Source organism: Hylobates moloch, unplaced genomic scaffold (genome assembly GCF_009828535.3).
Source record: "Hylobates moloch isolate HMO894 unplaced genomic scaffold, HMol_V3 SCAFFOLD_16, whole genome shotgun sequence".
Classification (NCBI taxonomy): domain Eukaryota; kingdom Metazoa; phylum Chordata; class Mammalia; order Primates; family Hylobatidae; genus Hylobates; species Hylobates moloch.
This window is the reverse complement of record NW_026652291.1, coordinates 48,679,383-48,702,211: the sequence shown is the minus strand read 5'-3', so window position 1 is coordinate 48,702,211 and position 22,829 is coordinate 48,679,383. Positions and strand designations below refer to the sequence as shown.

At 41.2% G+C, this 22,829-nt stretch overlaps 1 long non-coding RNA gene across 1 annotated transcript in view; it reads left to right on the top strand.

The window, feature by feature from the left end:
- Positions 1–22,829, top strand: part of LOC116484851 (uncharacterized) — a 124,068-nt gene that overhangs the window by 27,820 nt on the left and 73,419 nt on the right. The window lies entirely within an intron of this gene.

Genomic DNA, 22,829 nt, shown 5'->3' with positions numbered 1-22,829 from the left:
TGAAGAATCATGAATACTAACTAGCCTAAAGAGTTTGGATTTTATTCTGTAAGCAATTGATGGGCTGATATTTTTGAGATGGGAGATGTAGCTATGTAATTAGATATTGGAATTAGTTATGTACTTTTTTAAAGGGAAGATATCTTTGGTGACAAAGGATGGAAGGGAGGAGAAGAGATGAGATGCAAGAAAACCAGCTCAGACTTTATTACAAAAGCTTGGCCTTGAATTACTAAGGAGCTGAATGAGTATCATGACTGTAGGAATACAGTTGAAGAGAGAGGCACAAGAAACATTATAAAGGCAACATATAGCAACAGGGCTTGCTGTCAACCAATACCATATGAAGTGAAGCTGAATGCAGGACTGAAGACTCTATCATTAAAATTCCAGGAAATATTATGACTCAGAAACACTAACAATGCGGCCGGGCACGGTGGCTCATACCTGTAATCCCAACACTTCGGGAGGCCAAAGTGGGTGGATCACTTGAGGACAGGAGTTCCAGACCAGCCTGGCCAACATAGCAAAACCTCATCTCTACTAAAAAATATGAAAAATTAGCCGAGTGTGGTGGCACCTGCCTGTCATCCTAGCTACTTGGGAGGCTGAGGCATGACAATCACTTGAATCTGGGAGTGGGAGATTGCAGTGAGCTGAGATCACGTCACTGCACTCCAGCCTGGGCAACAGAGTGAGACTTTGTTTCAAAAACAAACAAACAAACAAACAAACAAAACAACTAGCAATGCAATTCAGCTACTGCTGCATTCCAAGTTCTTTATCAGTTAATCAAATATTCTTCATGATTACAATCAAGCTGTTGGAAATAAATCCTTAAATGCATGAATATGATCCTATAGCTTGAAACTTCAAAGTGAAGGGAACCAATTCTGACAATATATATCTACCTTTCATTAAAAACAACAGGAAAGACACTTCAGGGCTGGATTGGCAAACTTCTTCTGTAAAAGGTCATATGGTAAACATTTTAGGCTTTCTGGGCCATACTGTCTCTGTTGTAGTTACTCAACTGCATGAAAGCAGCTGTGAATAATATTTAAATGAATGAATGTGGTTGTGTTCCAATAAAACTTCATTTATGGACACTGCAATTTGAATTTTATATAATTTTCATATGCCATGAAATATTCTTTTGTTTTTTTCCTACCATTACAAAATATAAAAACTATTCTTGGCTCATAGGCCATGAAAAAAGAGAAAGTGGGCTGGACTTGTCACTAACTGTTAGTGTCATTGTCCACTACAACAGCACTGGAAACCAGGACCAACCTGTCTTTCATGAGTCAACAACAATATGAACCTATTCTGAAAGTAGCAGTTGAACTGAGAGAAAGAAAATATGAGAACAAATTAATATCTCAATAATTTATTCTGTTCTACTTGTTTTTGTTTCAAATGAATGGAGTTCTTTTTAAACTTTCTTTCCTAATGTAGCAAGTTTTTTTTTAACTTTCTTTTCTAATGTAGCAAGTTTTTTTTTTTTTTTTTTTTAGCTTTCTTTTCTAATGATGTCAATACTTGTTAAAATACAGATTAGGATAAAGTAACAGAGGCATTCTAAAATACAATGGTTTGAACAGGTTAGAAATTTATTTATTTCTCAAGTAACAGTTTGAGTATAAGTAGTCTGAGGCTTGCAGGGAGGCTTGCGGGTGTCAGAGGTGCAAGCTGCTTCTGTCTTTTGCTCCATCATCCTCAACCCACAACTCTGAACTCAAAGTCATGATGGCTGCTCCGGCACCTACCATCACATTTGCATCCCAACCAGCGGGAAGAGGAGAAACAAGAAGCAAAGGGCACACTCCTTTCCTTTAAGTGCCAGCTTGGAAGTTGTATATATTACTTCTGTTCACATTTCATTGGTCAGAAGTTAGCGATGTACCTACAGCTAGCTGCAGAGGAGGTAGGGGTTTGGAAATACAATCTTCATCTGGGAAGCCATATACCCAACTAAAATGGGGGCGTCTATCTTGTTTTTTTTTTTTTTTTTTTTTTAGACAGAGTCTCTCTCTGTCGCCGAGGCTGGAGTGCAGTGGTGCGATCTCCACTCACTGCAAGCTCCACCTCCCGGGTTCACGCCATTCTCCTACCTCAGCCTCCCGAGTAGCTGGGACTACAGGTGCACGCCACCACGCCCGGCTAATTTTTTGTATTTTTAACAGAGACGTGGTTTCACCATGTTGGCCAGGATGGTCTCGATCTCCTGACCTCGTGATCTGCCCACCTCGGCTTCCCAAAGTGCTGGGATTACAGGCGTGAGCCACTGCGCCAGGCCAAGGGGGCTACTACCCTTAAAGAGTTGGATAGAATAGATATTGCTAAAAATTGGGAGACAGTAGGTGATCTCCGCCAAGCATCGCATATTACTAAACAATTTCTATACTCTATACAGAGATCATTTTAATTGCTTCAATCGGGGGAAAGAAGTTATTCAAAATATATTTAATGATTACCTTAAATCCTAAAAATCGCAAGGAGTTATTCTGGTGGCAGCCTCTTTTCCAAGGCTTTTACCTTAGTAGCTTCCATAAAATCAGAAATTTATTCATAATATCTTTGAGCACCTATTGTGCCAGGCATTTTTCTAGGCAAATAAATGTCCCTGTTTCCTACACCACAAACACGTTTAATCTAACACATCCTCTTTGTTGAAGACATTACCTTGAATGTGTAGTAAAGGCTCCTAAAAGCATGGGGAATGAAAGATGGGAGTCCTGGTGTTAGAATACAAAGTGAGGGGTGCTTTGAGGTGGTGAGGGGCAAGGGTTGGGGGTGGACTCCAGCCCTCCAAAATCTCCATTAGCCCTACAATTTCACCCCCAGTAAACATGAACTCCAAACAACAGACTGCTTTCTGAGTAAACATAATTTTTTTTTTTTTTTTTTTTGCGACAGAGTCTTCCCCTGTTGCCCAGGCTGGAGTGCGGTGACACCACCTCGGCTCACTGCAACTTCCGCCTCCTGGGTTCAAGCGATTCTCCTGCCTCAGCCTCCCAAGTAGCTGGGACCACAGGTGTGCGCCATCATACCCGGGCAATTTTTGTATTTTTAGTAAAGACAGGATTTCGCCATGTTGGTCAGGCTGATCTCGAACTCCTAACTTCAAGTTATCCGCCTGCCACTGCCTCCCAAAGCGCTGGGATTATAGGCATGAGCGACAGCGCCCAGTCGTGCAAGCGTAATTTCAAGAGAAGTTCTCCGTCTCCCTTTTCTCCCAGATTGCACCTATGCATTTTAGAAATTGTACACCCCTCCTGGTGGGGGGATTGGGACTGATATTTAGGTAGCTCGCTCCCAATGCTCCCAATGGGAAAATAACAGCGGATCCTCGAATAAGAGCCTACCTGCATGTGCTTGCATCTTTCCCAAGTTGTATTCTCTAAAAAGAAAGAAAAGCAAGCTGGCAAACACTAAGCACTCCACTGGCATGACTTCAGAATGCTTGTGATTAAGATATTCTGCTTATTGTTAGTCAAAGATCTAGGTCTGCCTTGCTCCACATAAATAGAAGCTCTGTTTCTCAGCTGCCTGCGCGCATCCTCTTACATGTCCTTAGGGTGCTAGAACAGCGGGACTTCTCTAAATGGTTCTTAGACTCGAAGAACATGAAAAGAAGCAGTGAAGGGCTCCTGAAAGCATTTACATTGACAAGTAATATGTATCGACAGTACATTTTTCCTTTTCTTGCTATAAAATGAAAGTCTTTGTGTGCCGCTTTCCGTTGTTAACTCCAAGGGTAATTGAGGCGGCAGCAGCGTGGCCAGCAGCAGGAGTTGGCTGAAATTAATTAAGTGAGGCGGTTTGGACTGCACCATCCTCACTCCCCGGCCACTCCCTTGTACTTTAACTGGTTGGGATTCAAGGGACATGGAGCAGGAGGGAAGAGTGACGTGGCCATGCAAGGTAGAAAGAACCAGAAGTATTTGTTTGGAGTTCAGTCACTTGTTTCAGATGGTTGGAGAAGCCACGGATTTAAAGAAAAAACCCCTTTGGTTTCTATAGCATGAGTCAAAGCAATTAAGTACCAATAACAGCTAACACTTATTGAACCCCCTTTATATGCCAGACACTGGTTTTTGTTGTTGGTTTTGTTGTTGTTGTTTGTTTGTTTGTTTTTAGATAGAGTCTCACTTTGTCACTCACCCATGCTGGAGTGCGGTGGTGCGATCTCGGCTTACTGCAGCCTCGACCTCCTGGGCTCAGGTGATCCTCTGCCTCAGCCTCCCAAGTAGCTGGGATTATAGGTGCATGCCACCATGCTCCACTAAATTTTTTTGTATTTTTTGTAGAGACGGGGTTTCTCTATGTTGCCCAAGCTGGTCTCAAACTCTTGGACTCAAGTGATCTGCCTGCCTTGGCCTCCCAATGTGCTAGGATTACAGGCTTGAGCCACTGCTCCTGGCCCAGACACTGTTCTAAGAGCTTTAAGTATCATTATCTTATTTGATTCCAATAACTCTCTGTGGTAGGCGCTCTTATTGTTTCCATCTTTCAGCTAATGAAACTGAGGCTGGAAGAGGTTAAGGCTTTCAGCAGCAGGCCCAGAATTCTATCGTTGGCAGTCTGACTCCAGAGAAGCAAGCCATCCACTGTGCAGGGCAGTGATGCCTCATAGATAGTTGAATGCCTAGTTGTTATTTCCCTCTAGATTTACATCCTTGATTTTTGTCCCAGATGAGGGTGTAGATTTGTATATCTTAGTTGAAGAGGAAATAAAGTTAAATCTTAAAGAAGAGAATGCTAGAGAAGTATGATGTTCGAAAAACTGCAAAGAGTTTGTGCCTTTTTTTCCCCAACCGACTGCTAGCACATTTCTTGCTGTAGAGAAGTACATACAGTACAACAGTACTAGATTCTATATAAAGCAATTTATTATTTTTTGAAAAGTGATAATGGCCTTGTTTTCTTCTTAAGAGTTGAGAGTGGCAAAAGACTGATAGCACCCTCGAAAGCATGCACTCAGCAAGATTCCCTAAATAGTTCTTTCCTCTCCGGTCCTGACCAAGTAACTTCTGGGCCATTCGATTCCCTGGAATCTCCTGTATAGGGCCCTGAAGAGTATGCTGATGCCTGCAACATCCTTTTAGGGTTTGAAGACCTGTAGACGAATGGCTCCTGGGGACAGGGAACATATCAAAACATAATCCTCACTCATAACAGAATTGAGTTTGGTTTGAACCCAGCAATCAAGGAATGAAAGGTGAGTGCATTAACCTACCATGTTATCTGTATAGGAGTTTTCTATCTTAAATGGAACAGACATCCCTGCAAAACAATAATGGACTGAGATTAATGAGTTACAGGTGACCCTCAGACACGGGAAGGTTGACTTTGGATAAGCACCCACAAAGGTCAAGTGCTTATCTGAATTAACCACAAGTCTTGGATCTGGGGTAAAAATAAAGGACGAGAAATACCCCAGGGAGAGGCTTTCTTTAACCTGAGTTTTGTGTTCTTTCTTACCTTCTGCTGAATTCTGCATTGGATTGGACAAGCCCTTTTCCTGTGCCATTTCCACACACATCTCTGGACTACACTAGATCTTAGCTTTGTGGAAACAGCATGAAAACCCAGAGCAATGCTTTTCACACATCCAGGGTTTCAGGATGTATGTTGTAGATCAAATATTTTTGTTAACATAGCATTGAGTCTTTTTGACAGAGAGTTTATGACAGCAGGATGGAATCTTTGTAACTATAGTCACTTTTGCCTGGTACTGACGGGAGGATTTGCATATGTCTCATCGTACAGTACAAATATGGAGGGGTAACGATGACTTTCTCTATTTATTACTCTTGCCCTTAGGCTAATTTTAATGTTTCCATTTAAGACAATAACTCATCCCCAGAGCAGTGCTGTATTCTTGGGTTATTGAAAAACACACCTGACCACCTCCATTAAATGGAGTTATATAGCAACCTAGTGTATTCTCTGGAGAGGGTATCTGCTGGGCCCTATCTCAGGAGACGAGAGGGAACAGATTGGTAGAGACTGGGGATGGAGTTGAGGGGGCTAGGGACAGACCTAGATCAGCCTTTAGAAGTTCAGTGTAGAAGGTGGAGTGTTCCCTTGGCAAGGTGAGCAGACACTCACCTAAATACAAAACACCAGGGAGTCTCCACTAACAGATAGAATCCTGGTCCAGGTGTGTTGTCAATAATAGAGAGACACAATGAGACAACCCTCATCCACCCGCCCCTGCCAGAACTTGGAAATAAGGGAAGTAAGACACCTACTGAGAGCAAAACTTTAAAAACAACGTGAACTAAAACAGAGCATAGATATGCAAAGTTTTCTTAGGGCCCTAAGAAACCTCATCAAATTCATTAACACATGCAAAGAAAGAATGTGTTAATCAGAAGGGGGTTGGTGAACCCTGGGAGGTAGGGGGAAAAAAAAAGTCCGTAAGTCAAAGGCAGTGGAGCTGGTCCAGGCTTGTCCCTGGAAGGCCAGTTCTGGCCAAAGTCTTTCAGACTGGGTTAAGCATCAACTAAACATTTATCCCAACAAATCGGTATGGAGTGCCTACAATGAGTCAGGCATATATCAGACTCTGGGAAAAGATGCCAAGCCTGGAGATGACCTCTAGAGGTTGAAGGCTGACCTGAGCCAGGCACAAATTGGAAGAAGAACACCAACATAGTGAAGGAAACTTGAGACAGAACTTGCGGGAGGAGATTTGCCTGAGGAAGTAATACTAGATCTGAGAGACAAGGACGTGTGGGAGTGAAACGGTGCAAAGAGGTGGGTATAAGGACAGTACCTTGAACAGGGCAGCATCTGCTCAGGCAACCAGGCTGGAAAGATCTTGGTTTGCAGCCTATTTTGGGGATGGAAAGAAGGCAGGCGTGACTGGACCCAGAGTGGTTTTCAAAAATAACAGATAATATTTATTGAGTTTTTGGTAGTTACCAGACGTTATTGAAAGAAGTTTACTCTTTTAATTTTCATTATAATCCTATGAGATAAGGACTATCTTTATTCCTATTTTATTAAGGAGGAAACTATGGCACAACATAGGTAAATAAATCACCTGAGCTGGGAATGAGAGGAACAAGGATTTGAACCATTGAGGTGTGGTTCCAGAGCCCACATTCCTATCCAGTTCTTATACTGAAGACAGGGACTGAAGTGGCCAGACCATTGTAGGACCAGTAGGTTGAGGATTTTGTCTTCTTTTAAGAACGATATACAGTTTTAGGCCGGGCACAGTGGCTCACGCCTGTAATCCCAGCAAATTGGGAGGCCAAGGCGGGTGGATCACTTGAGGTCAGGAGTTTGAAATTAGCCTGGCCAACAGGGTGAAACTCTGTCTCTACTAAAAATACAAAAATTAGCTGGGCATGGTGGCGGGCGCCTGTAATCCCAGCTACTTGGGAAGCTGAGGCAGGAGAATCGCTTTAACCCGGGAGGCAGAGGTTGCAGTGAGCAGAGATCGCACCACTGCACTCCAGCCTGGGCGACAGAGCAAGACTGTCTCAAAAGAAAGAAGAAGAAGAAGAAAAAAAAAGGAAGAATATGCAGTTTTAAGGGAGTGGCCTGCTTGGATGTGTGCTCCAAAAATTATCACTCTGGCTGCAGTGTGGAGAAAGATTCACTTAGCTACCATGTCTCTAAAGCCTGACTATGATTTTTCTTCCTGTGTAAGTCTGCTGAGAAAGACAGGATGCGCAGATCATATACACTTCAAGAATTTTGCTCAGCAAGTCAATTCTTGACTGCAGGGAGAGAAGATGTTGCTCGTGTGTGTGTGTGTATGTGTGTGTGTGTGTGTGTGTGTGTGTGTGTGTGTGTGTTTTGTTGTTTATTTGTTTGTTTTTTCGAAACCGAGTCTTACTCTGTCACCCAGGCTGGAGTGCAGTGGTGCAATCTCGGCTCACTGCAACCTCCACCTCCCGGGTTCAAGCTATTCTCATGCCTCAGCCTCCAAAGTAGCTGGGACTACAGGCACACACCACCATGCCCAGCTAATTTTTGTATTTTTAGTAGAGAGGGGGTTTCGCCAGATTGGCCAGGCTGGTCTCAAACTCCTGACCTCAGGTGATCTGTCTGCCTTGGCCTCCCAAATTGCTGGGATTACAGGCGTTAGCCACTGCACCCAGCCAATCATGTGGCTTTTGAACTTCCAGGTCTTGTAACATTTATTTCTCAAAGTAAATTAACAAAATGGTACTCTGATTTGATACATCAGACTTAGGAGAAAGATTAGGCAGTCTGCCCTAGGACGATTGATTTACTTTCTAAAAATATGAAGTTTCTGGTTTGCAATATTAAGAATTGGGCCTTTTCTAGACCACAGTAAATTCAACACAGCAATAACTTGGCCTGTGGCTGCTCAGGAGGGAGCCTGCTCCGCTGCCTTTTCCCCAAGAGTGGCAACTGACAACCCATACCACTCAGTTTCTCTGGGCTGTGCACAATAACCACAAGTCATCCTTGTCTTCTTGTTCTTCCTCTTTCTCTTCATTCTCCTCTTCTTTTTGCTTCCTCCTCCTCCTCCCTACAAGGTTTTCAGAAACCTAGGCAGGTAGGCAGTACTAGGAAAGTCTGTCAGCAGGTATCATATACAGAGCACTTAAATGGAAACCAATAAGAACAATATAGGATCTCAGACCTCAAAGAATTGTAGTATTAGACAGGGAAAGAAGAGAGAAATTAATGTAACATAACTGGGGAGCAAGAGAGAAACTAGATTTTGGTTTCACAATAGAAGCTTAGGGTAACAGCCATACAGACTGGAGATGGAAATCTGGATAACACTGTACAGATGGTATTTAAAGCTGTGGGACTCATAACATCCTCTAGGAATCAAATGTTGTTAGGGAAAAGAGGTCTGAGCCCTAAGTTTTGGATCACTCCAACGCAGAGTCAGGGAGATGAAGAAATATAGCCTAAGACACTGGAGAAAACTCAGGAGAGCACAGCATCCTGGAAGGCAAGTGAAAAAGTGTTTGGGGGGCAGAGAGAGGAGGAGAGCGCTTAGATACATGAGATGTTTAAGTACAGATAAGATGAGGACTGAGAACTGGCCAATGGATTTGTCAATGTCCTTAGTAACCTCAACACAGGACATTTTGATGGAATATTTGCTGTGGAGAGGGAAGAAGTAGTGGGGAACTGATTGAATTGGGTTCAAAAGAGAGTGAGAGGAGAAAAATTACCAGTGAATATAAACAATTTCATGGAGAAGTTTTGCTGTCAAGAGGTTCAGAGAAATGGAGCAGTAGTTGGAGGGAGATATGGCATCAAAAGATTTTTGTTTTGATTTTATTTTAATTTAAAAAGTTTTTCTTTTTTTTTTGAGACAGGTCTCTGTCACCCCCAACTGGAGTGCAGTAGCATGATCCTGCCTCACTGCTGCAGCCTTGAACTCAAGGGCTCAAGTGATCCTCCTGCCTCTGCCTCTGGAGTAGCTGGGACTACAGGTGCACACCACTCTGCCCGGCTAGTCTTTAAAAATTTTTTTTTTTTTTTCTGGAGACTGAGTCTTGCTTTTTTGCCTAGGCTGGTCTTGAACTCCTGGCCTCAAGGGATCCTCCCACCTCAGCCTCCCAAAATGCTGGGATTATAAGCATGAGCCACTGTGCCCAGGCTGTTTTATTTTTATTTATTTATTTTTTTGAGACAGAGTTTCACTCTTGTAGTTCAGACTGGAGTGCAGTGGTGCAATCTCGGCTCACTGCAACATCCGCCTCCCTGGTTCAAGTGATTCTCCTGCCTCAGCCTCCCAAGTAGCTGGAACTACACGTGGGTGCCAACATGCCCGGCTAATTTTTTGTATTTTTGGTAGAGACGGGGTTTCACCATGTTGGCCAGGGTGGTCTGAAACTCCTAACCTCAGGTGATCCACCTGCCTTGGGTTCCCAAAGTGTTGGGATTACAGGCGTGAGCCACTGCACCCAGCTTATTTTATTTTTAATGAAAGAAACAAGAGCCTGTTTATGTTATTGCAACAGTCCAGCAAAATGAGGGAAATTCATGATGCAGGAGAGAGGGGAGGGATCTAGTATGTGAGTCGGGGACTGGTCTTGATTGGCCTCAATAATCCATCCAAAGTCACAGAAGGAATGGTGGGGTATACAGGCTCTGATGCTAGTAGCTGGGGAGATGTGATGGTGGGACATGAAGAAGATCGTCCTGGGCGCTTCCATTTTCTTGGTGAAACAGGAAGCAAGTGAATGATGATGGGTGGGCAGGTTGTGAAGGACTGAGGAGAGAAGTGATGAAAGAGTTGTTGAGAAGGGTGGAAGAGGGAATGGACGAGGACAATGAATGACAGCTGGGCAGCATTCATGGCTCACAGGAGATTATAATGACCGTGATTTAGCCTGAGACCAACGAGCATAGTTGTGTGGTTTTCTCCAGCACATTTAGTGGCAGGGATGCAGACACAGAATGGGCAGGAAGTTGGATTGAATTGGGGTGAGAATTTGTCAGTAGAGTACAGTGAGAGAGGAGCAAGGGAGTTGAGGGAGCTTGGAAAAGAAGGCTGGGCACGATGGCTCACACCTGTAATCCCAGTGCTTTGGGAGGCTGAGATGGGTGGATTACGAGGTCAGGAGTTCAAGACCAGCCTGGCCAACATGGTAAAACCCTATCTCTACTAAAAATACAAAAATCAGCCGGAAGTTTTGGCACACGCCTATAGTCGCAGTTACTTGGGAGGCTGAGGCAGAATCGTTTGAACCCGGGAGGCGGAGGTTGCAGTGAGCCAAGATCACGCCCCTGCACTCCAGCCTGGGCAACAGAACGAGGCTCTGTCTCAATAAATAAATAAATAAATAAATAAATAAATAAATAAATAAATAAATAAATAAATATATATATATAATGATGACTATTGGAATTCAAGCAGGGTAAGAAGGAAGAAAGTGAGGATGTGCGAGGGGTGCTGACAGAGACAGGCGGTAGGATCCACCTCGTAGGGCTCTAAATTCCAGTGGAGTCAAAAAAATATATGCTCCAAATGGTATTTCTGGCCCTTGTACTAACAAATCTCTCCAAATCCTAATGTTCAAATTTCTTTAAATATTGATGGAGATAATAATAACACACATACACACAAATTGTTCCTATTTTTCTTCTTTACCAGAAAATTAGGATAGTGCCCCAACCTCAGGTTTATAGTCTGTCAGTGATTCTTCAAAGGCTTTTAGAGAATAAGAGGAAAATCACAGAAAGGCCAAGATAAGACGAAATGTCAGGAAAGGAAAGGTCTGGAGAAAAAGCCTTTTAAATGCGATGTTTGGTCAGGCACAGTGGCTCACGCTCATAATCCCAACACTTTGGGAGGCTGAGGCAGGAGGATGACTTGAAGCCCGGAGTTCAAGACCAGCCTGGACAAAAAGTGAGAGCCTGGCTCTACAAAAATTTTTTGAAAGTAGCCAGGTATGGTGGTGTGCATGTGTACTCCCAGCTACTCAGGAGGCTGAGGCAGGAGGATTGCTTGAGTTTAGGAGTTTAAGGCTGTAATGAGCTATGGTCATGCCAGTGCTCTCCAGCCTGGGTGACGGAGTGATACCCCATCTCTTAAAAACATAAAGTCAATGTTTTACCTGAGAACTTAGTTTATGGATGATATCAAGAAATATCACTGTGGGAAATATGTACTAGAAACTTGATAACCACTTCACTGGGGAATATGGCTCTGAAATGCTGGCAGATGTCTTTGTGTAGTGACCACAAGATGGGTAGTTACCTGAAGCTTATCCTGTGGGAATTCTCATGTTTATGACCCTCTGGTCATTAGCCAAGGGTTATTTGGTAGTTTAGACTTTTAAATCAGAAATGGGACTTTTACATCATTTGGACCAGTCCTTTCCAACTGTAAATTTTATCAGTTTATAGTTGATAAAATTGAGCCCTAGCAAGGTGAAATCTGTTTTCTATATTCTGTGGTGATACAGGAGATACATTCTGGCCTCTGGCTGTGATCAAAGTATCCCCTTCTTCCAGGCTTCTGTGTGCGACTCGTTTCCAGTCATGGCCTCCCTTCTCCTGTATTAAAAGTGTGGCTTGCTCTCAGGATTGAGATGCCCTTCCCATGACCCAGGAAGCACAAACTCACGGCTTCCTGTACTGTTATGCATGGGATGGAGCAAGAAGTTTTTGTTTCTGTTTTTCAAATTGGATACAAACTTTATTAATGAGAACCACCATCAAAGACTGAGGGATGAGGAGGGAACAAGGTTTTCATCCCTCTTTAGAATAAATTGTATAGAAGAGAAATAAAGATAATAAGTGAACTTTGTTGGAAAGAGTATGGGTTTTGGAGTTCAACAATAATACTAGTCAGTATATACTGAGTGTTTACTCTTTGCTGGCATTGTCCTCTTTAACATCTTGATGTCACTGATCACTAGCAATGTGGTCTTTGGCAGGTTACCTAATTTCTCTTAACTTATTTATTTATTTATTTATTTGTTTATTTATTTTTGAGGTGGAGTTTCACTCTTGTTGCCCAGGCTGGAGTGCAATGGCGTGATCTTGGCTCACTGCAACCTCAGCCTCCCGGGTTCAAGTGATTCTCGTGCCTCAGCCTCCCGAGTAGCTGGGATTAGAGGCATGTGCCATCACACCTGGCTAATTTTGTATTTGTAGTAGAGACAGGGTTTTTCCATGTTGGTCAGGCTGGTCTTGAACTCCTGACCTCAGGTGATCCTCCTACCTCAGCCTCTCAAAGTGCTGGGATTACAGGCGTGAGCCACCACGCCCAGCCTGAACTTTATTTTTTTAAACAAAAATGTAAGTGCAAATACTTTTTTACCTGGTTTTTATTGTACAATATGAAATTTGATAGGCATGTGAAACTATCTGGCATATAACAGGTGCTCAATAAATGTTCATTGTTCTTTCTACCTTTCCCCTCAAGATTCTTGAGGTTTAAAAATACCTTTTCAGGTTTTGAGCTGTTCAAAAATTTCAACAGCGAGGGTGGAATGGTTATAATGAGAACCATTTGATAGTGTGTATTCAATTTTGTAATGTGACCTGATATCAACAGCCAAGATCTTTGTCCTGAAGGGAATTTCAATATTCAGCAAAGTGGGGCTGATTTAATAGCCATTAATTCTGAGGGTATATTCAAGTTCAAAGTCCATCTGTTTTAAATGTAAATTGCTCTTTTTCACGTATTTTGTATTGGAATTTAGGAACAAATGCTGTCATTTTTCTTTTTCTTTGCATGGTATTGCAGGCACCTTTATTATCACAGAGCCCTATAATTGTGACACCTCACAAGAAAATGCACACTCTGACATTAGGCACCAAAATTGCTGAAGTATCCTGTGTTTTCTATTCATTAAAGCCCCAAAGCACTATGTGCAAATTCCCTTACTTTAATTACACACCTCAGGGATGTGCATGCCAAAAAAGAGCCAGTCAGACAAAAAGCCAGATCTTTGCCAAAATACCCCAGCCCCTTAAACTGGTAAACATTTATTTTCAGCTGGGAAATCTGCTATGAATTTATATAGTGACTTTCCCAGCTGAAATAATGAATCAAGCCAAGTGAACCAAATGTTCGCAGTGAGCAAACATGAACAGTAGGGAAGCAGCCCATCTCTTATTTACATGTTTATTCTTTCAGTACTTAAGCAATATGTGTATATTTCCCTTTTGCCTGGGAGTGTTTCAGTATTTTCCTTTTACCTGGACGTATACCAGTGTTGATGCTTCTAGTGTCTCAGTTTCCAAAAAGAACTTATACACTCCATTGTAGGTAGGTGCTTTAAGAAGAGGCAAATCACCAAACCAAAGTATTTATTAGAGTTTAAGAGCAAAGTCTTGCCACCAGCCTCACTGACTTTCCTATTTTATTGAAGTTCTTAAAAGAACAGAATTAGAGAAGACACGGGATTTTGAGGAAAATGCTCTTTCAGAATTATTTTTGAAAAAAAAATTAATGAAAATTCTAAACTTATGAATAAGAAAATATATTGTTTCATTAGGCAAAGTAGGGATTAAAATATATTTTTAAAAATTTTTAAATTTTTCAGAGAATTATTTTTCATTTCCATTTAATTACAAGCTTTGGGGTGTGGAAAATAAGAAAGGAAATAGCTATCCACATAAACTTTATGCATACGACAAGGTAGAGTATTATTTATACTTTCTTTTTAAGGCCTGAATGCACACAAAATGCACTCAGATCCTAGAATAGTAAGTTGCCCTATGTGTGTAAAACTTAGAATAAAAAGTAATTTGTATAGAATAGCATGCCTGAAGGCTTCATGGAAAGCAAAGAAGGAAGGAGAAATCTTTAAATTAACACATGAAATAGCAAGCCAGAGAATCAAAAAACCAATATATTGATTAATTCCTATGATGATGTAGAGTATCTATTCAACAGTCAATTAACCGTTTAACATATTCTTGATATAAAGGAAGTTAAAAAAAAGTCTCCAAACTCATATAGAGCTATAATCCATAATTGGAGTTTTAATGCCTCTCTTAATATAAGGTTGAATACAGAGTTTTAATCTATTCTCAAAGAATAAAATGCTTTACATGTTAATGAAGGTGTGGTTTTGATAATAACAAACCTGAGAAAAAGTAGCTTTTAATTCACAACACTTTAAAATCAAGGAAACTACCTTTGAACCTTTTTTTCTAAATGAAATTTTTAGCAGATACATGTTTTTTTAGCAATGAATAAAATGGATGAGAATTCTTTTTTGTTCTATAAGAAGCAGCAATGCCCTATTAATTTTGACAGACAACTTGGCATTAGCCATTTTAAAATCCAACGTGGGATGAAGTTATGCATTACTAGTCTCTCTACATTTTTGTCAAGAGATGAACATTTTGCCAGATTTTTAATAATATGCCAAGAGCTTTGTCAGTTTATTTAGCTCTGCATGGTTATGCCAGTTTTTGTCCACCACCCCACTGGGTGTAACACTGCCCGCCACAGCTCACGTAACTCCTCCCCTGCAATTAGACAAAGTCAACACAGCAATCACTCCCAACCGCCCTTGAGGTACCTGCACTATCAACAGTGCAGATTCCGAGGCTTGAACAAGCTTTGCTTTGTCACTGCCTCCCTACCCCAATTAGGAGTTTTTTCAGCCCAGGCAATTTAGCACCAACACCATGGGTGGACCAGATAACTCTTTTAAAAAAAGCCCGTTTAAGACATTCTTCTGCCCTTCCCCCTCCAGCCCAACCCAATCAATTCTTTCTCCACCCTCTTTTCACTACTTCCTCCACTGCCGTCCCCTCCCTGCACCTCCCCCAACCACCGAGAAAGCACCCTCAGAAAGCAATAGGAGTCTGCCAGAAGGCAACTTGCAGTCCCTAACTAGTTACCATGCCGACTGGAGCCTGTGCTAAGGAATGTGCTGCTGCCACACTGAACTCAATGAAAAGATGAAGAAAATGTGCAGGCAATACTAGTTTGGCTGCGATGCTGGGGAATCTGAGACAGGGCTATTGGTATGGAAGGATCTCACTGCATGCAATTTGCAAACATGCCAACTCAATAGCATGTGATAGGCACTGGATGGAATTTAGAAGTCTTGGGGTCTTAAAGGGCTGGAACGGAATAAGAGAGCTGAATGGGGGGAAATGTGCCCCCATGAAACAACACTTGCCCCTTATATGTGATTTATTAATTTTAATAAGAATCTGTGTAAATTGTTAAAAGAGTTAAACTTGTTATAAACCCACTTCTTCTGAGTCCAATCATTATACCTTCTTGTTAATATTATCTCCATCTTAATTTTGACTGGCCATAAGAAAAAAAATAAATCTGACTTTCTGACTTAAAAGTCAGCAGTAGAATTCCTATGACACCAAGGTTGTGTTGTCAGGAGCTCTGATGGAGTTGTAAACAGCAAAAATATTTTCTGAACAGTTGCACAGAGAAGACAGTTGCTTTAATTCTGCGTGGGGAAAGGTGCAGGCAGAAGGCAGTCCATGAAGAGCAGAATTTTGAGAGATGAAGAGTTCCATGGTCTTTCCATCCAGAGGGAGGCAGATTTTGGCTTACACTAGGGTATTTCAAGGGAGTCTCCTTTGGCCTGGAGAACTGGGCTGCCATGAGATTATTCTTAATTTAGAGGTGCCTTTGGGATATTGAGGGTAGATAGAGGACTACCATGGGACTAGGTTCACTCCAACAAAATTTCTGTCCAAAACCTCTCTTCTAGTTCCATGTTCATGTGAACCAGAGACTAGCTTGGATTTTCTGGAGAGGGTGGGAAGAATTTTCCAAAGTGAACATGATTCAGGATGACTACACCTCACACTCAGATTAGTAAAATTTCCTTCTTCTTGCCTTTTCTGTCTTCCACATCGATTGACTACAAACTGTCCTGCACATGGCTGGCAAAATAGTTTTCTATGCTTGCCAATTCGACCCTGTCTTTTCATTGCCCACAGCCTCCCCATGGCTCCTCATTGCCATGGCAACCACATGTCCTGGATTTTTCAGGACATTTTTTATTTCAAATATTCCGTCATGTGGTCAAACCATGTGTCAGATCATATGCCAACAGATATGTTCTGATTTGGGTTTTGAAAATATGGTCACTATACCCATTGCTCCCAAGATATGACCGTTGTTTGCCCTTCCTTGTCTAGTTTACTAAAGCTGACATAGGGTTTCCCTTTTAATATAATAATACCTTTAACTTGGAAATACATAATATTTTGCAGAGTACTTTCACATGATCAACTCAATGGATCCTTTCCTACCTGTGGGGTAGGCAACATAGGAGACATTTCAATTTTACAGATGAGAAAATTGGGGCACAGAGTGGTTAATTGACTTTCTATCATTCCCAGAGTGGCAAAATGACTGAAATTCCAGCCTCCTGACTCTAATGTCTTTTTTCTCCAACATACTGCTTCCAAATATAAATGCGATGCTTTATACTCTGGGTTTATTTGCCACTTACATCCCTGAAAGGCTGTCTTTCAGGGGACCATTCGACTGTAGGAGACCAACCCTTTCTTGATCTATGCTTCACATCAGCTCATGAAGTCGAACAACAGTTGAGGGGAAAGGCTTGAAGGTAGAACTGGGGGACTGAGATGCTAATAACCAACATCATACATAATTTAAAAGAAAGAGAGAGAAAGAAGGAAGAGGAGGAGGAGAGGGAGAAGGGGAGAAGGAAAAGGAAAAAGAAAAGAAGAAAAGAATTTTAGAGCATCTGCTCAACAGTTACACCAGTGATATTTCTGAAAGTCAGGCTTATTTAGCACATGTCTGCAATGTTTGTAAATATCTGCTTCTTAATGTTATTATTTCTCAAAAATAGTATTATTGTGTTAAATTCTTCCATGTTGTATGGTGCTAGATGCTATACATGAGGATAAAAAAGAGAAGAAAATGCGTATTACTAGCCTAGTTATTCATGTATGTATTCGATAATTAATTTGACAGATATCAAGCACCAACTTTGTGCCAGGTGCTATACTAGACACTACAGATACAGTGGTGATGTCTCAGAGCTTATAGCCCGGTGATAATTATTGATTGTAATAAGGGCTACAAAGAAGATAAACAGGAGTATGTGATAAAGAGAACTGCAGAAAGCTAGGGAGGTGCTAGGGAGAGCTACTTCAGATAGAGTGGCCAGGGAAGGCTTCTCTGCGAAGGTGGTGTTTAAATTGACACTGGAAGGATGATAAGGAGCCAGAGACGTGCACAGAGCTGGGGAAAGAGCATTTCAGAAAGAGGAAGCAAGAAGCACAAAGTCCTGTGCTTGTTACTCTATGTGCCTATTGCATAGTGATACCACTATGCAATGGTAGCTGTCGGGGGGTGGGAGAAAGGTATGAGGTGAGGCTAAAGAGTTTTACTGGCCTTGAAAGCCATGGTAAGGGGTTGAGATTATATTCTTTTTTATTCCTGCAAAAGACACCATTATTCCAATTTATTATTCAGTTATTGTCAGAGTTAGTAATCATGAGATCAGCAGGCGTAGCTAATGTTTATTCCTTTATGTACTAAGTGCCAGCTATTGCAGATGCATTATCACATTCAATCTGCACAATAAATAATAATAGTAATAATAATTATTATTATTTTTGAGACAGAGTCTTGCTCTGTTGCCCAGGCTGGAGTTGGAGTGCAGTGGTACGATCTCAGCTCATTGCAACCTCCACCTCCCGGGCTCAAGCGATCCTTGTGCCTCAGCCTCCCAGGTAGCTGAGATTACAGGCATGCACCACCATGTCTGGCTGATTTTTTTTTTTTTTTTTTTTGGTAGAGACAGGGTTTCGCCATGTTGGCCAGGCTGGTCTTGAACTCCTGACCTCAAGTGATCTACCCGCCTCGGCCTCCCAAAGTATTGGGATTATAGGTGTGAGCCACTGTGCCCAGCCACAATAAGATAATTATTATTATCCCCATTTTAAAGGTGGACAAGCCGAGGCTTTGAGAGGATGAGTAGCTAGTGAAGGTCACATAGCTAGGAAGTAGGGGGCCAGAATTCAAACCCAGACCTAGTCTGACGTTAGGGCTACTGTGTATTTTTGTTCTGTTTTGTTTTTTTCAGTGAACCTCAAAGGACTATTTCATACTGTTTTTGTTGATTAGGAATTAAATCGTTTTGTATGAAATATCGTTTGAAATTCCTCAATAACATCTGGGGCTCAGAAATATCTTTTTTGGTATATATTTAAGGTGCACAATATGATTTTTTGACACTTAGCTTGATATACAGCTATGTAGTGAGTGAAGCGGTTACTACAGTCAAGCAAATTAACATACCTATTGTCTTCTATACTTACCTGTGTGTGTGTGTCTGTCTGTGTGTATGTGCGCGTGTGTGGTAAGAGTACCTAAAATTTACTCTTTTGGCAAATTACCAGGATACAATATGATATTATGAACTAGAGTCCTCATGTTGTGCAAATAGATCTCTAGACTTATTCATGCTACATTACTGCAACTTTGTACCTTTTGATCTACATCTTCCTATTTCCTCTTGTGCTCCCCACAAATCCTGTTTTCACTGTTTTTATGTATTCATTTTTTTTTAACTAGAAGAAATTATGCTAAGGAAATAGGCCAGACACAGAAAGAAAAATACTAGTTGGGACTAAATTCTAAGAACAATACGAAGTCACTGAAGCCATTGAAGAGATAAGATAAGATTCTTTTAGGAAAACCCTGCAATATTGCTCCTGAACCCGATTCTTATCCCAAAGGACAGAGACTACAGAAGCAATGCTATCAGTAGAATATAGAATTCCCAGGAGCTATTTGTGCAACGTTATAAAGCTCTTTACCCTCTAAAAATGTTAAGAGCAGAATGTATATGCTAGATTTCAAAATGTAGGTGAGCCACTCATTCATTAGAACCTCTGATATGCCAGGTTCTACATGATCTAGGCTTCTTGACTCAAGATCAATACTATCCAGTCATGGGAATGTAACCAAAGCTAATTTGGGAGGAGAGGACATGAAAATAGGAATAAGCAGGCATGTTGTTTCTGGCTAGACAGGGATGGAGCGGATTTGTTATTAAGCAGAGATGGGTTTACATTCTAATTGATGTTGGTGTCTTCAGTCTTAACGTTTTGCCAGAAAATGAACAGGAGGCGGCAGTGGTAGGTGACAGAAGCTTTTCTGCATAACAGTTTACCATGGAATCCACTCACCAGGCTGGGATTTAAATTTGACTGTAACTCTAGTCAGGGCAGAACATGAGTGGTGTGTGCTTCTTTCTATTGTGGTCCATGGTTATGTCTGCATAATAACTGTTGCAAAGAAAGGTGAAAACTTTTGGTTAATTATCAGATGCTTTGCAATGGTCAGACATAATGCATAATACACGTCTCATGGATTTCAGTTTTTAGTTGGATGTGTTGGCATTAAAGTGAGTGTTTGCTAAGGATGGGCACAGATGAACATGTGACCCTCAAAGGAAGCCGGCTTAATACATTGTTGCATAATAAAGCCAGGAGTCTCTCTCTATATATACATGTGTGTATGTATATGCGTGTGTGTGGGTGTGTGTGTGTGTGTATTTTTAATAAAATGTTATGGTTCTCATTCTATATGCTTTATTTGTTAGGAATAAAGCATCAAAACGGCTTTAGAAAAGGAGTGATTGTTGGATGATTTGTATTTAATTTGCTACACTGTTGGAGAGAAAAAGATTAAAAGCCAATTCCAGCTCAAAATCGTAGCTTCTTTCAATCTTGAAGGTATATATATATATATATCACTTCATATACATACAAACATACATATATAAAAATATATATACACACACACACATATTTATGTATGTTTTTAGAGACGGGGTCTCACTATTTGCCTAGATTAGCGTCGAACTCCTGGACTCAAACTCATTGGGAGGACCTAAGCCATTCTCCCTCTCAGTCTCCTCAAGTATCTGTCTGGAAAGGTATATATATATATATATATTTTTTTTTTTTTTTTTTTTTTTTTTGAGACGGAGTCTCGCTCTGTCGCCCAGGCAGGAGTGCAGTGGCGCGATCTCGGCTCACTGCAAGCTCCGCCTCCCGGATTCGCGCCATTCTCCTGCCTCAGCCTCTCCAAGTAGCTGGGACTACAGGCGTCCGCCACCACGCCCGGCTAATTTTTTGTATTTTTAGTAGAGACGGGGTTTCACCGTGGTCTCGATTTCCTGACCTCGTGATCTGCCCGCCTCGGCCTCCCAAAGTGCTGGGATTACAAGCGTGAGCCACCACGCCCGGCCCTGGAAAGGTATATTTTTAAGAGCAGACATACAGCTAACCCAAACATACCATAGCAGGTCAAGAATCCCTATTCAAAAGGGTTTCCTAATGGAAAAATCAGAGAACTAGTTCATTTGAGTAAACGTAGCTTATTTTTATGCTACTTCCCTAATAATCACCTTAAATCTATTTTAATAGTCTCACAACAATGCAAAGATTCCATGTTACAAAGTAAGCCTTAGAATTCTAAACCCTTAATGTCAGGTAGGCCCTAAGATTTATTCATGCAGCAATGATAGGCTAAATATCTAACTACTCATTTGTTAAAACACACAGAGCAAAAATAGATTTTCTTCTAAAAGCATTGGTTTTCCCATTTTGCTCTTTGGATTTGAGTCTTTCAGATTACATAACACAGGGCAAATGCTTAAAAGCTAAAATATACATAAGCTACTTCATGCTATATTTTATTGCTTTTTAATTTATTTAATTTAAAAATTAAGTTCTATAGTGCAGTTAATATAAGGAAAAGTATAATTTTTTTAAAAAGAGGCATAGCTATATTCTCCAGCTGTTGGTCTGTATCCTTAAATTACCAGTTTTAAAAATTTTAAAAAGAAAAACAGTTAAAAGTATTTGTTAAATAGGTGACTGGGCCAGATGCAGTGGCTCATGCCTACAATCACAGCACTTCAGAAGGCCGAAGTGGGAGGATTACTTGAGCTCAGGAGTTCGAGACCAACCTAGGCAACATAGCAAGACCTCATCTCTTAAAAAGAAGAAATTAGCTAGCATAGTTGTGTGCACCTGTAGTCCCAGCTACTGGGAGGCTGAGGTGGAAGTATCACTTGAGCCCAGGATTTTGAGACTGCAGAGAGCTGATTGTGCCAGTGCACTTCAGCCTAGGCAACAGAGCACCACCCTGTCTCGAAAAAAATTAATTTAATGGGTGACTGAAGTTTTCTCTCTACATTCATTAATAAATAGCTTTCAGTGCCCACTGTGTGCCAGGCACAGGGCCAGGATCTAGGGATACGGCAAGGACAGCAACCCAGTTTATTTTCGGATGGGGTTTAAAGGTGCGGACATGGGATAGGAGACAAACGAGAAAGGAAAAAGGGCTTTAAAGAAGCCAGTTTTGACAGGTATTCCTGCCAGTGACCTTATGCATCCAGTAACTAAGCGTGAACATTCTTCTTATTGGTAGTTGTGACCCTCTGATACTAAAGAGATTTCCCCCAAGTTGTCTTATTACATGTCTCACAATAGATGACATTCACAGCCTTCACATACTTCATCACTGAACTCACAACTAGCAGTAGGCTCCTCTTTTATTTTCCATGAACTGATTTTAACTCGGAGAATATTGTAGTTGTTTTTTTTTTCTGTCCCAATGTTTTGGCATGTTTGTGTACTCCTCAGAGTACAGCTTCCTATGAGAACACCCTAAACTTGAATGTTTTGGGGCAGATGTGGGCGATGATGAGGGGAAATAGGAGGGGAGGGCTTGAAATCTTTTTGGAATGTAACTTCTCTCCATGAATGCATTTGCATCCACTAGTCTACATTCCCCTGAATCTGTTCTATTTCTGCCATTTAGTGAAAGCATCACAGAAGATGCTGGCTGCCAGGGCAGGAGAACAGAGAGTTTTGGTGACTCAGAAAATAACCATATGGCATTCAAGCTTCTTTATGTTGCCCAAAGAGAGCTCACAGTAATCTGATCACGGAGTTTGTGCACTGAGAGAAACACCTCTACCACTGTGAAGCAGATTGAAAGGTGCAGTTGTTTTCTTTGTCTCCTATCCAAATGAGTATGACAGTTTCTTTTAAGAAAATTCTCAACTCTTCCATTTTGGGTGCGTCCTCTGCCAAATGTTTTGGAGACCTTAAAGCAGTGTGCCTGGGTAGGGTTGCTAGATAAAATCCTGGATGTTCAGTTAAATTTGAATTTCAGATAAACAACAAATAATTTTTTAGTGTAAATATGTCTCATGCAATGTTCGGGATATGCTCATACTAAAAAAATTATTTGTGCCATCTTATATTTTTATTTGCCATATCTGGCAACGTTATGCCTGAGCAATAGGCACCAGAGTATTCATATTGTGGTATCTATAGATAGAGTATTCATATTGTGG